This window comes from Numida meleagris, chromosome 1, assembly GCF_002078875.1.
Source record: "Numida meleagris isolate 19003 breed g44 Domestic line chromosome 1, NumMel1.0, whole genome shotgun sequence".
In the NCBI taxonomy this organism is placed as follows: Eukaryota; Metazoa; Chordata; class Aves; order Galliformes; family Numididae; genus Numida; species Numida meleagris.
In genome coordinates this window covers 49,522,169-49,537,499 of record NC_034409.1, presented here as the reverse complement: position 1 = coordinate 49,537,499, position 15,331 = coordinate 49,522,169, and the positions used below count along the sequence as shown (strand labels likewise).

General features: G+C 38.2%; 1 protein-coding gene and 1 long non-coding RNA gene across 9 annotated transcripts in view; one reads left to right on the top strand and one right to left on the bottom strand.

The window, feature by feature from the left end:
- The window catches only part of ATF7IP (activating transcription factor 7 interacting protein), a 109,060-nt gene that overhangs the window by 56,079 nt on the left and 37,650 nt on the right, over positions 1 to 15,331 (bottom strand). Inside the window, exon 1 of one of the 8 annotated variants that reach the window (XM_021378860.1) lies at positions 2,977 to 3,067. The exons of the other annotated variants lie outside the window; for them this stretch is intronic. The gene's annotated coding sequence lies outside the window, so the exon portion shown is untranslated. Of the gene's footprint in view, positions 1 to 2,976; positions 3,068 to 15,331 lie in introns of those variants that run through there. 8 annotated transcript variants of the gene reach the window in all.
- LOC110389169 lies at positions 3,249 to 6,026 on the top strand. The gene is made up of 2 exons (XR_002433081.1): positions 3,249 to 4,334; positions 5,808 to 6,026. It is a non-coding gene; the product is annotated as an uncharacterized LOC110389169 (long non-coding RNA).

Below are 15,331 nucleotides of genomic sequence, written 5' to 3'. Positions count from 1 at the left end.
TAACTATACAAAGCAAGACTTCTAGAACCTCTCAGTTACCGTAACTCATGAAAAAACACAGGCATAATGGTAAGAGATATAAGTTATTACTTTTCCTCTTTATTTTCCACTTCTTACGAACTTTGAGATTTCCTTCCACATTATTTCAATTTTTTTCCCGACAATCTAGAATACTTGTATAACTGATAGTGCTTAAATAACAGATGCATTCACACCTTGGCAACAGATCAAACAGACCTTCAAAAAAGATTTTATCAGCTGCTTGTAGACTCACAATAATACCATTAACATATGCATTTTTGCATGTCTGAACAAGTTTCTGGACATGACTGTCTATGACTTTATTACCACTAGTGGGAGCAAAATGCAACACTGATTTTAAAAATCAATTTACTCATTTTTAGAAAACACTCTCATCCCACAGCCACTTCCTATCACACAAAATAAAAACTCCAGATGAGTTGTTAGGAGCGTTTTAAGGCTGTCTACATGCTAACACGGTATCTTCATATTCCTCAGAAGAGAATACAAGTAACACAGTAATTCAACACAGTCTTGAAGTGAGGAGAAGCGTAGAAAAATCTATTTCAGATGCAAGTGTGCTTCAGAAGCATGTATTTCAGAAGCATGAAATTTTTGAAAGCATATGCCTGTCCTTCTCAAGAACGCGAGAAGTAAGTTTTCTTTTTCACATCACTTTAAAAGCATGCATCAGGCTACCACATAATACAGCATTGCTCATACTCATGGTTCCATGAGCATAACCCCCTTCAACATGCACGCTGTTACAGACACACAGAGACAATCTAGGGAGAAAAAAATGCCCAGGCTTGGCTAACCTTGAACAATTCTTAGGGCTCATGATAGGTGAACCAACTAGTAAGCACTCTGCTAATCTGTTACAGAGATATAACGCCATTCTCTCAAAATCGAGAGAGAAGTAGTTTCATTTCCCTAATGACAATGCTTTATGAGCACCACACAGAATTTAAGTCTTTAAAAGTTCACATACCATAAAATTCACAATTTTACTGTGACCAAATGATATTTCAACAGATTAATAAAAATTTTCCACACAAAACTTTAAATCAAGTTAGTAAGTGTATCACTTGTATAATCATAAAATATAATTTATAGCAGAGCAGTATTTGTATGCTCTAGTTTCCTTAATTATCGAAACTATCTTTTATTCATATATATACATAACATAAAATATGGTAAAGTATAATGAAGTACACTTCCTTTTTAAATTTGCCAAAAGAAACACTTAAAATTCAAACATCACAATACCTTTTTATATCAATGCATCTTTTTCCTTAGAACAAAAACACTGAGATAATAAGCTTAAGTTTCTGACACATTTAAAAAAAAAGGTGTTTTATTTACAGCTAACGATATTATCAAAAGAAGACAAAGCTCTAATACAATTCTACAGTAAACCTGTAAAAAAAAAAGTCTTACAAAATTCCATCGTCAGATAGTTATTTGAGTAACATGTATATTTTCAGCTCAATCCCACAATCTTTTGCAACCGAAGAACGCTCTGAAAAAGCTACAGAACTATAAACATAGGTGAGATTAAAAGATGAAAACTAAATGCTAGTTAAGTATCACGTATCACTGCAGACCAGACTTAAAATGTTTCCAGCCATACCCACAAGGGAGCACAGTGCAGCCAAATAACAGATCTCATGTGAGAGCTGAATAAAATAAGAAACAAATAAATCAGTAACCAGCTCAGACAGGTTTGGTTGCATACGTGCAAGCCAATGCGCGATCATCTTATAAATATCTGCCTTCCAGTCTTTCAAAGTGGTAAAGTGGTTGCCTTTCACAGAGGAACTCTACAGCAGGTTACATGAATTCAGACTTGCACAAATACACTTAAAATTGTTTTAAAAATTAATGTATTTAGATAATTTCCTTTTAAACTGAACAACTAACTTGAAGTTCAGCTACATTTGCTATATATTTCACTCATATAATATTTGGGCAGCTTCAGTTTTTACTCATCACATTTGTGACTTGGTCATGAAGGACACAAGCCAATGAAGGGGTATCTCTTATTTCAAGAAAAGGCACTTGTATAGTGCAGTACACAATGAGTCCTGCATGTAGAGCTAAGTGTGTAAGGGTTAAACTCTGTAAATAGGTTGGTAGATTTTGAGTGGTTGTTTTTGTTTTTAAATAAAGTTCACCAGAAAAATAATCAATTTTGAAATACAAAACACTGTAAATATTTTTTCTGTAAGAATCTTCACTTTAATCTTGAAAGCCACATATACTTCAGAATGACAAGCAAACACACCATCAGGCACCTCCCTTCAAAAATAAATCTGCAAATATTTCCCATTATCAAATATGCAATACATGGCAAAACCAAGCTGTGCCAGTGTAGTTGATACACAAAAGGCTTCTCTTTCAGCCAACCAGAAAGCTTTCCCCTCACTTCCTCCATTATATACCTTATTATTATTAGTCTGCAAAGAGACTGCAGCTCTACAACAACAAAGGAAGGCATCAGCTTAGCTGCAATGGACCAGCCTGTAATCGTGCGCTCATAGGAGCAGCACAGGAACTGCTCAGTATCAGCCAATCAGCATGCAGCTGCCTGAATCCTGCCTGGCAACAGGCAGCGGACAAAGAGAAGGTCATGGAAACACACCAGGGGGAAGAAAGCTGCAGTCGTGCTCAGTGGGCTTTGCATAAGATCATCAGTCTAGAACAGCATTTGCAGAAGATTCCTAGCCTATGTAGTGCTGCCAAAAACACTACAACCATAAAACATTTGCAAAAACACAAAAACAATAATAAAGGGAGTAAAAAGCCTTTGATCAGGAAAAGCGCTGCCCTAATACGCAAGTCTACTTATAACATAGAACAGCAAAATCAATGAAATGGAGACAGTTTGTGATTAGGACTACACTGTTCTAGATGGAAGGGTCCCCGAGAGTCAAAGCAATGCACAAAACCTACCTCTTACACCGCAGCTCATAAGCAGTTTTCAGTTGAAATAATCTCTAGCAATGTAACTTAATGCAAGTCGTCATAACTCTAAGAACTATTTTCAAGGAAGAAAAAATAAGCTCATATTTTTCCAGAGCACATGCTGAAATATAACGCCAGTGCTTTTGATGCCGCTAACACTTGTCTGTTTATCACACTGTATGCAGGATACGCCACTAGCACTTAAGATCCATATACAGCTATGTCTTAATACGTTAACATCATAATAACCACAGCTGAGGACATACAATAAGTGAAAACAGTATTTTTTCTAGCTCACCACCAGGTGATGAATTTTCTCCCCTTTCAGACTAATAATACATGAGTGTTGGCTGAACAGAGCTAAAGAAGCACGTGCCATTTTCTGAGAGAAATTACATCACCCCGTGTCCTATTTCACCTACTCTACATACAGCAGACCGAGGTTTAATTTTTAATTCAGGCTCTAGCTTATTTCTGTGCCGTATTTAGAGAGGGGGCCAGCAGTCGCCGTTTCGGCACCGAGCAGCGTTTCCCGCCGCAGTAGAAGCTGTAGCTTTTCCAGCGCACCGTAGACGGAAACGCCCGCGCTGCCACCCTCACCTCCCGCACAGGAAGCCAGGCGGCAGTCTCGGCCCAGCCCGCGGAACGAGCGCCAGCCTCTGATTGGCTGGACGGAGCAGCCAATCAGACAGTGGCTCTTCACATTCTGCCCAGCAACAAAAGCCCATGAGGCCATGCGTGAAAACTCCTCCAGGATGCGGTATCATGCCAGGTGCGCAAGGAAACCGAAGCGCTGGAAAACGACGTAAGGCAAAGGAAAGTTAGGGAGTTTCTACTTAAGAGCTGGAGTTTTACAACAGCGTTAGCCCGTGAGTGCAGTCAGAGGGAATCTTTTAACGCGTAAGGGTTCTTTCAGCGGATGAGGTGGGAAACCACCGAGCACCCAGGCCTGCACAAGCCTGAAACAAATAAGCAATGTCTGTCCTGAGTGTGTGCTTATTGACCTATTGCACACTGGGCAACATGTCCATTTCTCAGACAAGACAACTGAGTTTCTGTTATATTAGTGTTGAATCATAAAACTGCTGGGAGCCTATCTGCGTTCAAGCATGGCAGTTTTTAACTTCTCCTCCGTTACTGGGCAGTGCCTGCGTTTCTCTAGCATTCCAGCAGGAGCATCAAAATGGAGTTCTTCCTTAAGGCCTCTGCCTTGGAAGCGGTGGTGATTACCCAGCACCCTTGCACTCTACCCTCTGAAGAACTGCCCTCTGAAGAATCAGCTCAGTAAAACATGATGTCTGCATGGATCTATGCTCACTCAGAGAACTACCCAAACAACGCTACAGGTTTGATAAACCAGAGTAAATCATAGAATCCTATAATGGTTTGGGTTGGAAGGGAGCTTTAAGATCATCTACTTCCAACTCCGCTGCTATAGGCAGGGACACCTCCCTCTAGACCAGGCTGCTTAAAGCCCCTCCCAGGCTGGCCTTGAATACTTAGTGGGAGGGGGCATTCACAACCTCTTTGGGCAACCGGTTCCAGTGTCTCACCACCCTCAGAATAAATAATTTCTTCCTAATATCTAGTTTAAATATAACTAACTGCTCCAGCAGCTTGATGTCCCTCTTGTGCTGGGGGCTCCAGAACTGGACACAGTACTCCAGGTGGGGTCTCACAAGAGCAGAGGGGCAGAATCACCTCCCTCGACCTGCTGGTCACACTTCTCTTGATGCAACCCAGGATATCGTTGGCTTTCTATAGTATAGTTTCAGACAAGTTGAGTGGTCTTCTGTACTTAATGGTCGACAGCTTCATATGCAAACTTGAACTACATTCTCATAACTTTGGTGCCATAATGAAGGACACAATTGTCCTATGCCATTCTTTACATCCAAGAGGATGACATGACCTCTGACTTTGGCTCATAAACCCATTTCTCATCCTAACAGAGTAATTTTAGACATCTTTTCCCACGAAGCACAGCAGCTACTCCCTTTTAGGTCACAAATCTAAAATCTTTCAACTGCAAATGATTTTTCAGAATTGTCCTTTCATTGCTCATTAGTTTATGGCTATTACACACAAAGTATATACTTTAGATAATGGGAAAAAAAAAAAGAAAAATGAGAATATTTTTTGGGCAACTTTGTTAAATATTCCAGTTAGCCTCATACAAATGACTTCGCTATGTCAGAATCACCGGCCTGTAAAACACATTACATTTAAGCTCTGAACCTTGTTCTACAAGAAGCAAACAGATGTTTGTTGTCTTAACTAATTATAAGTAGTTTTGAGCATTACGCTCTTAGACTAAAATTGCTTGAGTAGAACTCAGCCAGAGCAACAGGGGTAGACGCTGTCTTCTTACCAAGGTGTTAGAGATTTCAGCTTTTATCAACAACTCAAAACATCAGCTTTCAATTCAGCTGTGAGATCTCCAAATGCTGAAGTACTGCTGTTTCAATTTCTGTAACAGCAAAATTCAACATTCTTAGGAGAGTAGATTTTTAGTACAAGCTAAAGCACTATGTTTCTTTCTCTAAAAATTAACTCAAATTTTATATAAAGTTTAATTTGTGCATTTTGACATGCGTTTGTGAAATGCTGTATTATGTACCACAGAATCACAGAACATCCTCAGCTGATAGCGCAAAATGAAATCCAGAACAACCTGAATTAATTATTCATATACATGTAGGCAGAAGAAAAAAAGAAACTGAGAAAATTGTAAAAGTAATGCAAAATGTTCGATTCATAGTTCAATTTTTCTATGTGTTATAAAATCCAGTCTAATCCAGTCTTTTGTCCTTCCATAGATGAATTTTCAAGTGATAATTTACAGACTAAGGATACGCAACTACGTGATGCAACTGCCTTTCAAACGTTTGCAACCTCGCATCAGTCTCAGAATTCTGAAATCAGGGCACCACTGTTAAGTGACATCAAAGGTCATTTACCAAATGCTAGAAGGAATCTAGCAACAAAAAAAGTGATGCTGATTTTAAAAGGCAATAAATGCTTTCCATGCAAACAAACATTATTTAGAAGTTCTTTGCAAAGACTGTATTTTCTCAGTGGCAAAAAAAACCCCCAAGAATATAAAACACAACTAAAACACCAGCTGGTCAGTTCCTTGTGGAAACTTGCTGCTTATTATAGAGTATTATCTATACGTCCTCTACAGAAGATATCATTTCTCAGGAGTGGACGTGCTGCTTTTTTTTTTTGTTTGCTTATTCAGCTTGTTTGAACCACAACTTCCACAAACAGAAGTCACTGCTGAACTCTCAAATTCATCACATCTGACTGAGGGGAAGAAGTCTTCAAGATGTGAAGGATCCAGCTTCCATAATTTCAGCTAATTAAAACATGGTAGGGACTATCCATAATATTTACACGTGGGGAAGCTGGAAGGCTGCTTGCTCATTTTCACACGGAACGGCGGTCCGTCCTTTCAATGCCAAAAGCACCCAGAAGGGAACCTCCAACAGCCGCGCTGCTCCGCACCAGCTCCGCAAGGAGCGGAGCCTTGGCTTCCTCGGGTTGATGGCAGCTGACGGCAGGAAATTTGCATTACCGCTCAAGATTGGCTACGGAAGAGTCACTTTGCATTAACCAATCGCGGGGCTGAGTCACCACGAGGAGGCCTGTGCAAATCTGCCTGGCAACCAGCTGAAAAGAGAGCCAGCACCACGGCACATCACCAAGACTGGGTGTGATGTGATGCTGCTTTGCCTGTGATGTCGTATGTGTGTTTACACACAACCTGCGGGGCACCTCATTTCACAATCATTACACAGCGATGATACTGTCACAGAGAGACAAATGCATGACTCTACTGCAAGCACAAGAAATAAGGGAGACACGGTCTTCAAATCTTATGCCCAAAACAGAGGCATTAGGTGCGGGTATCACACACTTACCCTCTCAGATTTATGTATCTTGTTTGTTGGTTTTAAATAGAAAACTCTGGGTTATAAGTACTGCAGTCATTATCTTTTTAAATTAAACCAAATATTACAGTCTGCATATTTTCTTCTTCAGGGCTTGAGCACCTTCCCTATGGGGGCAGGCTGAGAGAGCTGGGGCTTTCCAGCCCAGAGAAGAGAAGGCTCTGAGGAGACCATATAGTGGCCTTCCAGTACCTGAAGGGGCCCTGGGGAACGCTGGGGAGGGACTTTTTAGAAGGGTACGTAGTGACAGGATGAGGGGAAATTGACTTAAACTGCAAGAGGGTAGATTTAAACTAGATATTAGGGAGAAATTCTTTACTGTGAGGGTGGTGAGACACTGAACAGGTTGCCCAGACAGGTTGTGGATGCACCTTTCCTGGAGGCGTTCAAGGCCAGGTTGGATGGGGCTCTGAGTAACCTCATCCAGTGGGAGGTGTCTCTGCCTATGACCCGGAGGTTGGAAGTAGATGGTCTTAAAGGTCCCTTCCAACCTAAACCATTCTATGATTCTTGATTTTTTAAAGCAAGTACTAACAGAAACTCATTCTTACTCATTGTGGTTTATATGCCATGTCACTTTGGTGACGTAAATGGAAATTGAGTCATTTACTCCACTGCAGTGGATGTATCCGAATCTTCATTAAATGTGGACTCTCACTCCTGAAGTTAGATCTTTGTGGACTCCTGTGCTATCCCTTGGTGTGCCACACATCATGACAGGTACACCACAAAAGTTTACGCTCTCAAACTAAAGACAGTACTGGACTTGGAAAGGTGAGAAGACGGAACCAAGAAATGAAACTATGAATAAGTAAGTCATCTTGATAAGAAAAATGAAATACAGAACAGAGTAAGTAAAACTCACAAAAAATACTATCTAAATAAATGTCCTATTACAAGTAACTTAAACGATGATCAACATGTAAAACATTTTTGTCATTTTCTACTCAGGAAACAGGTATAATCTAAACAACTTCAGTTTTCAGCACAACTGAGCTGTAAGCATAAACTCAGGAGAACTTCCTGAGGTTTCTGAACTGTCCTATCCACCACATCTGCCTGCAGATCTATTTCATGGAACTGGTTGCTGGTAGGTCAAACCCAACACATTTAAAGGATTAGAATAGCACCCAGTGCAAACACAGCTGCCTCATCAAGGTCCTTTGCAGCCTGAAAGGCACCATCTGACCATATCTGGTACACAAAACCATCTGTATTTTTCTACAAGGCTGTAGCAAATAAGGAGATGTGGAAGAAGAGTAGCCAATGCAGATAGTCACATCGACCACTGGCAACATCTGACAGCTTTTGAATGATTCAATGAAATAGAATCACAAAATTAATGAGAAGTCACAAGAGGAAAAGAAATAGAAGAAATCTTCAAAATACCAGAAGAAAGAAAACAGAGAAAGATTCATCACTTTTCTTGTAAAAGCAACACGTTACAAAACCTTTACTATCCTTAACATCTGTTAGAACTGTCACAAGCACCCTGCTTTACGGAAAGGTCGCTCGCTCAATATATGTTAGCTGGCCTCTGCTAATAATCTTTATTGGTAGTCATGACCACAAGACAGTTATTCATACATCAACAGAAGCTAAACTTTTTCCACAAGCTAATGCCAGGGAAGGACAGGGACTGAAAAACAAGCTGTCAGCCTAATAATCTACTCACTACTAGATTCAAGAAGAAAAAAACAAATGTGTTTTCAGTGCTGATAACCCAGCGTATTAATATGCTAAGAACACTAGGTAATGCAGGTAACGGAAGTTTTTGTAATAAGTAGTCACATAAGTTTCTATGACAATTTCTTGTTATAATAAAGCATGCAAAAAATAAGATTTATTTTATAGTAAAAGTGTACAGCAATTAATTAAATTCTCTTGGATCAATGGGCAGACAATTATTTTTCTGTATTTGCTGCTAGGCAGAGATTTGTCACGTCTGAAACTGTAAGGGTTTGGAAGAAAAATTACCCAAGATATTACACAAAGTGCACTTTAAATGCTTTATAATCAAATGTAAGCAATCATAGCATTGACAATTCTTCAACTTAACTCAGAACAAGCTCTGCAGACACAAGTTGTCTGACTTAAATTAATTCTTTACTAAAATGAACAAGTAACAGGAAGGAGAAAGAGGACAAACACAGTATGGTTTCTTTATGTAATTCCAGTAACAGAAACAAGAAGTCAAGCACAATACAACTACTTTCAAAAGGATTTTTAATGGTAAAAAGTATTCTGAAACAGTAGTGATTCTAGCTGCATCCTTCCTTTCTAGACCTTTCAACCATGCTCCTCTTTTCTCACCACACTTGCTACACACTCAGCCTTACAGTCTCATTATATACAATTTGCTAGAGTTCTTTCAAGACCAAACAGTATCTTAGATTTAATTCTTAATGTATAAAATAATCTCTTCTCATAGTACTATCTCCCCAAGACAGCTGAAACTTGATGTGAGTACGTATAAATTTTGAAATAAGGTTGGTCCTCAGCAGCACGATTGTGTGCATCTGCATGGGCAGGGCAGCACTTTAAGATTTCTGAGGTGCTGACTTGCATGTAATGCTAGTATGCTAGTATCAACTCATTTATATACTCTGAGAAACAAAGACACTTAATCAAAAGCAGAGGAGGATGAGGCAATTTTCATGGAAAGTTATTACTCGCAATTGGGTGAAAATAATTTTGGATTTGGTTCTTTAAAATATACATTTTTTTTAATTCTTCCTATCAGTGTTATTGACTGAACCTTAGTAACAAAATTACATCCACCCCACATAAACTGTGCTGGTATTACATTGCACAATATTCTATTGTGTATGAAAGATGAAATGAAGCAAGAATATGATGCAAGCACTTATGAAGTCGCATATGAACTCAGATCAAGGATTTCAGGCACGTTAAAACCTTTTTGATGCTATTTTAACCCAGTGAATACAAAGCAACCCAGCAAGTAAAAGAAGTCTCAGCCGAGATCAATTGTCTGATGCTGTAACTATGAGGCTACTCTTAATACTTAAGCCAGAACAAGACAGTGGTCAGAAGTGGGAACAGAGAACTAATTTAAGCTGGTCTTGCCGCATACCAGCCTTTGAACACAATTTATATTATCTGTACAAATAGCACCAAGCTAAGTCAGGAAGCTTAACATCCAGATATACATTTGCGAGGATCAGTACTTCAATGGCTTCTTGAACTGGCTAACAAAACAATCACAGGAACACCAGAGCTGCCAAACTGGAACATGCAGCAGAACAGCCTTGGGTTTTCTGGGTGTAAACGTATGAGTCAAGGATTACTGTGATGGACAGGGAGAAATTCCTGAAGTTGAAAAAGCACTACAGCTGTCCCATTAAGTCAGCTTCATCTGATTATTTGTGCTTTGTAGGGCCACTGCATGGAGTTTGTTCCCACACAGAAATATATTTGATATGTTCACGTAGATGTCATTTATTTTAAAATGTTTATAACTATGTCTCTGATGTAAAAGCACTGTATGCAATATTAATTACATAGTTAATATATAGTTATTTCTTCAAAGCTTCAAAAATAAAGCACTGTAAATACACAGATTGAAGATGTAACTTCTGGTTTAGATTGTACCAAATTTTACAGCAGTAGGCAGGCTCTGAAACACACAACAGCTTTTACACAGATTATTAAAAAAGGAGAGAATATTTGCCTCTGCTCTATTCACAAAACTGAGATCCCAATGTGAAATTTTACTTAAGTATTTCCAGATCTACGTATTCAGTTAAGAACGTCAAATGCTGATCACACTCCATGTTATGAATGCAACACCGTGATTATTATTACATAAAATATGGAAATCTGTACTATTCCATCCCTTTAAAAATATTTCAGTGAATTCCCTGCACTATGCATAAACATTTTACTCTCTATTATTTTATTCTCTATCTAAAAAACAATGGTTTTTGGTAGCCCATATAAATACACACAAGACTAAGCTCTGGGCCAACAGAACTAATAACAGTCAAGTGTGTTTTTACTAAACACATTACTCTGGTGCTTTAAATTGGGCAACAAGCTTAACCCCATAATGTTATTTTTCAGTGGAAATTTGTTACTCACTGATCTGCTTGGATCATCCATTAAAATTTAATGTCTTGGTATATATTTTAAACATACAAGGAAAAAAGAATTAAGGAGGAATATACTTATAGCCACGGCTGGTTTGAATGGCTTTACTTAGGTTATCCCAAACACTAAGTGTCATCATCACAAAGTTGAGTACTGCATCGATAAAAAAGGTCAGACTGCTGAAATCTATGTCTAGCATACCAAAGTATCTTTAAGAGAATGTAACTATGAAGGTTGAAAAGGTTTAGCTGAAAACTAATTACATCTTACAAAAATATCATTTGGAAGATTAATATTATCTACATTTGATAATCATGAAAATAGTAACTTATGACAAGGATCAACAGGGAGAAGTAACCTCTTACAGAGTCATTTTATTCCAAAACTTGAACGAAGTAGTATAAATTCAGAGATTAAAATTACTTCTAGCATTTATAGTTTCTGAAATAATTGGAGAAAAAAAAAAAACACAGGAAAAAACAACCTGGGTAGAGGCAACCCCCATTACCAATATAAACTAGAGGATGAAAGGATTCAGAGCAGCCCTGCTGAAAAAAACCTGGGGGTACTGGTGGATGGAAGGCTAGACATGAGCCAGCCATGTATCCTTGCAGCCCAGAAAGCCAACTGTATCCTGGGCTGCATCAAAAGATGCATGAGCAGCAGGTCAAGGGAGGTGATCCTGCCCCTCTACTCTGCACTGGTGAGGCCTCACCTGGAGTACTGCGTCCAGATACGGAGTCCTCAATGCAGGAGAGACATGGACCTGTTGGAACGCATCCAGAGAAGGGCCACAAAAATGATCCAAAGAATGAAACACCTCTTCTATGAGGTCAGGCTGAGAGAGCTGGGGCTCTTCAGCCTGGAGAAGAGAAGGCTGCGAGGTAACCTGATAGTGGCCTTTCAGTATCTAAAGGGGAGCTATAGGAAAGAAGGGAACAGACTCTTTAGCAGAGTATGTGGCAACAGAAGAAGGGGAAAGGGCTTCAAGTTCAGGGAGGGTAGATTTAGGTTAGATATAGGGAAAAAATATTTTACAGTGAGGGTGGTGAGGCACTGGAACAGGTTGTGATTGAGACATTCAAGGCGAGGATGGGTAAGGCCCTGGACAGCCTGATCTGGCTGTCTTGTCCCTGTTCGCTGCAGGGGAGTTGGACTAGATGGCCTTCAGAGGGTCCCTTCCAACTCTAAGGATTCTATGATTCTAGAACAAGCTAATCTGGGCGCACCAGCAAGGACTGCATTTGGCTACATTCCTGTGCCATTCATTGATTTGTAAACATTTGTGAGGTTGTAGCTACATACAATAGAAGACTAGTGATGAACAAAATCTTTCCAGAATATTTTAAAGTCTGTTGGGAATTTTAACTTCTGTGGGAGGTGTGTCCCTACAGTTTGGGCTTTTTTTCTTTTTGAGCCTAGATCATAGACTACTCTAGTCTACAGTGATGAAAGATTCCTAATTATTCTACATGGCAATTGGTAACATTAACAAGTCAAATCAGTTTGTTTATATTTGCAACTCTTTCAGAAGGATCAAGCAAACTTGCTTGAAATTCTGGAAAACTGACATCCCACCAAACTACACTAAATACATAAATACAAAAAGATAATGATGTGATCATCAGTACATTTCTAAACAAGCTTCTCAGAGAGCAAAACCTGTAGTAGAAAGTACCTGAAGAACTGATGTCCATTTTTTTCCCATTATGTGCCCAGATAACTAAAATGAGTCTTTTATCCTTCAAATAAATTTGTATTTAGCACAACAGAAAGAAATCTGTGCAAGTGTGAGCAACAAACACTCAGATTTAATTTTCACTACTGGAAAGCATCTTCTCTGGGACAAGTCGGTGCTAAATAGTTCCAAAGAAGAGCAGCATGAAGATGACTGTGGTGACTCTGAGAAATACAGTGCCATCATGGACACTTCCATTCTCTGGTAGTACCAGCCACAAAAAAAAAAAAAAAAAAAAAAAAAAAAAAAAAAAAAAAAAAAAAAAAAAAAGGCAAAATGAAAGCACTTTGCTTCTGTTGATACCGCCGCAGGCTAGTTTTAAAAAGTGTCTATGAGTAAGAAAAAAGCTAAGAAGAAACAGAAAAAACATGCATACACACAAGATCAGCAAGCTCTTTCTATACATTTTCATATGAAAAGAAGTAACAGTAACAAAGTTGTAAATATAAGAGATTCTTCCAGTTTTGTTTAAATTTATCTTAAGTAAGGAAGCAGTAGTTGCAGAATTGAGAAGGTACTTATCAAGCTAAATGATTTTCTATCAATAAGCTATGTAAAACAGAAGATAGTCCTTTATTATAAAGTTTCATACATATATATGTATGTACCTATCATATATAGCTATACACGCTTATATTTTCTCACATATTTTGTTTATATATGCTTAGAGAACATATGATCAACTGGCTTATAATTATTATTTCTGATTCTAATAATTAAATTATGAACTATGGAAAAAGTAAAATTTTCAGACATATTTTCAAATGTAATTCTTGTCTAAGTTGAAAAATACATACACACAGTGCAAGGTCAGACTGAGATAAAGCTTATCTGTACCAACTTCCTTCTTGGAAAAGAAAGTCTGCTTCTTTGGTATCTCTATTCAGATACACTAAAAAAATTGATACACTTGAAGTTAAGATCTCTGCTTCTGAGATATAACATCTAATTTGTACGATACAAGACACAGACTTCTATCAAATCTGACATATGAATTCCAAGTATTTAACTTGCACTTCTTTAATCAATAAGATTAAGAGGTTCAACTTACATCATCGTCTTGAATTCATTTTTTGAGTGTTTACCATTCTGACAGTGAGATAAAGAATTCATTCAGTGAATGCTGCAGATAAAAAAATAGGGAAATATATACTTGAAGACACTGCAAGGAATGCTAAATTTAACAGGGCCTTAAATTCTTCAAGTTGTCTGACATAATTCAGATGCAAATAAAAATAGTCATTTTAGAACACAAGGGTGAAACACAAGTAATAAAAAGACAGGGTCTACCTTACAATTTGTTTTTAATTAGGAATATCCTACGTAATCTAGACAAGAAGGATGACAAATAAACTTACCATGCAAGGTAGCAAGAAGAGAAAGAAGAGACTCTGAGAGTAAAAACACAAATTCAAACCACAGGATTGTGATCTTATTATCTATCTAGATTTACTCTGCTCTTGGGAGACATACACTCCATGTGTGAAATTGAGAAGATTCTACAAATGTTGTATGTAAGCCTATAAGCATTTTCTATCTTACTAAAAAAAAGGACAGACCTAATCAACCTTCAGTGACTTTACCAATACACAGTCATCAAAGAGAAGATTCCATGGTGGCAGGAAAAGAAAATAAACTGCAAAAATCCATGCAGATAATTTGTATTGGCAGATAAGATTGCTGTGAGGTAACCATTATTGTGATAGACTACCCACACAGACTGGCATCTAACATAGAAGAGCTCACTAAAAAACTGCTTTGCAGTACAACAACCTGTACCCCACACGGTACTTGGCATACATTGAATACAGTTACAGTCTTCAAAAGAGGCAGTGAGGCATTTAGTACTCCAGCAGAATTAGCACCACCACTGCCCTGCGGCACAATCTTAAATTGCAAAGACAATATATTTACACAGAGACCCATTCTGATAAACTTTCTCCTAACGTTATTAAGTAGCATGTAAGCATTAAGAAGTGTTCCAGATTGTCTTGTAACATGGGCTCTATTACATTACCTGTATGCTCTATCACGTCCTTTTGCGTTGATTAAATATTGAGGAAGAGAGAGAGGAAGGGATGAATTTGTAATAACTAGGGGTAGGCTTCTGGAATGAGGACAATGAATAATAATACTTTTATGAATACTAAGTAAGTGAAATCAGGCATGCACTACAGGTAGTAGCTCTTCAAATCATAGCTAGAAATTCATCAGAGATGAAAAGCAAGTAATTAGGTAACACATTTGAAGTGGAAAATGATGAACCTGTCTAATGTTGCACAGATGTCTCAAGGATGCAGAGTAATAAAATTTTTACTTAAAGGCAACACAGCTGTTGCAACTTTCCTACCTTGTGAAATGAGGCAACTGGAGAGTTTTAAATCACTACCAGAAATGAAAGCTCTGTAAGATCTCAGAGCAGTATCAAAGTGCCAAAGGAAAAACTGCAGTGAAATAGAATCCTTTTTTTCTTTCTTTTTTAAGACAATCTAGTTGAGGGTTTTCTGATTTACAGTAGAACCTTCTGAGACATACACTG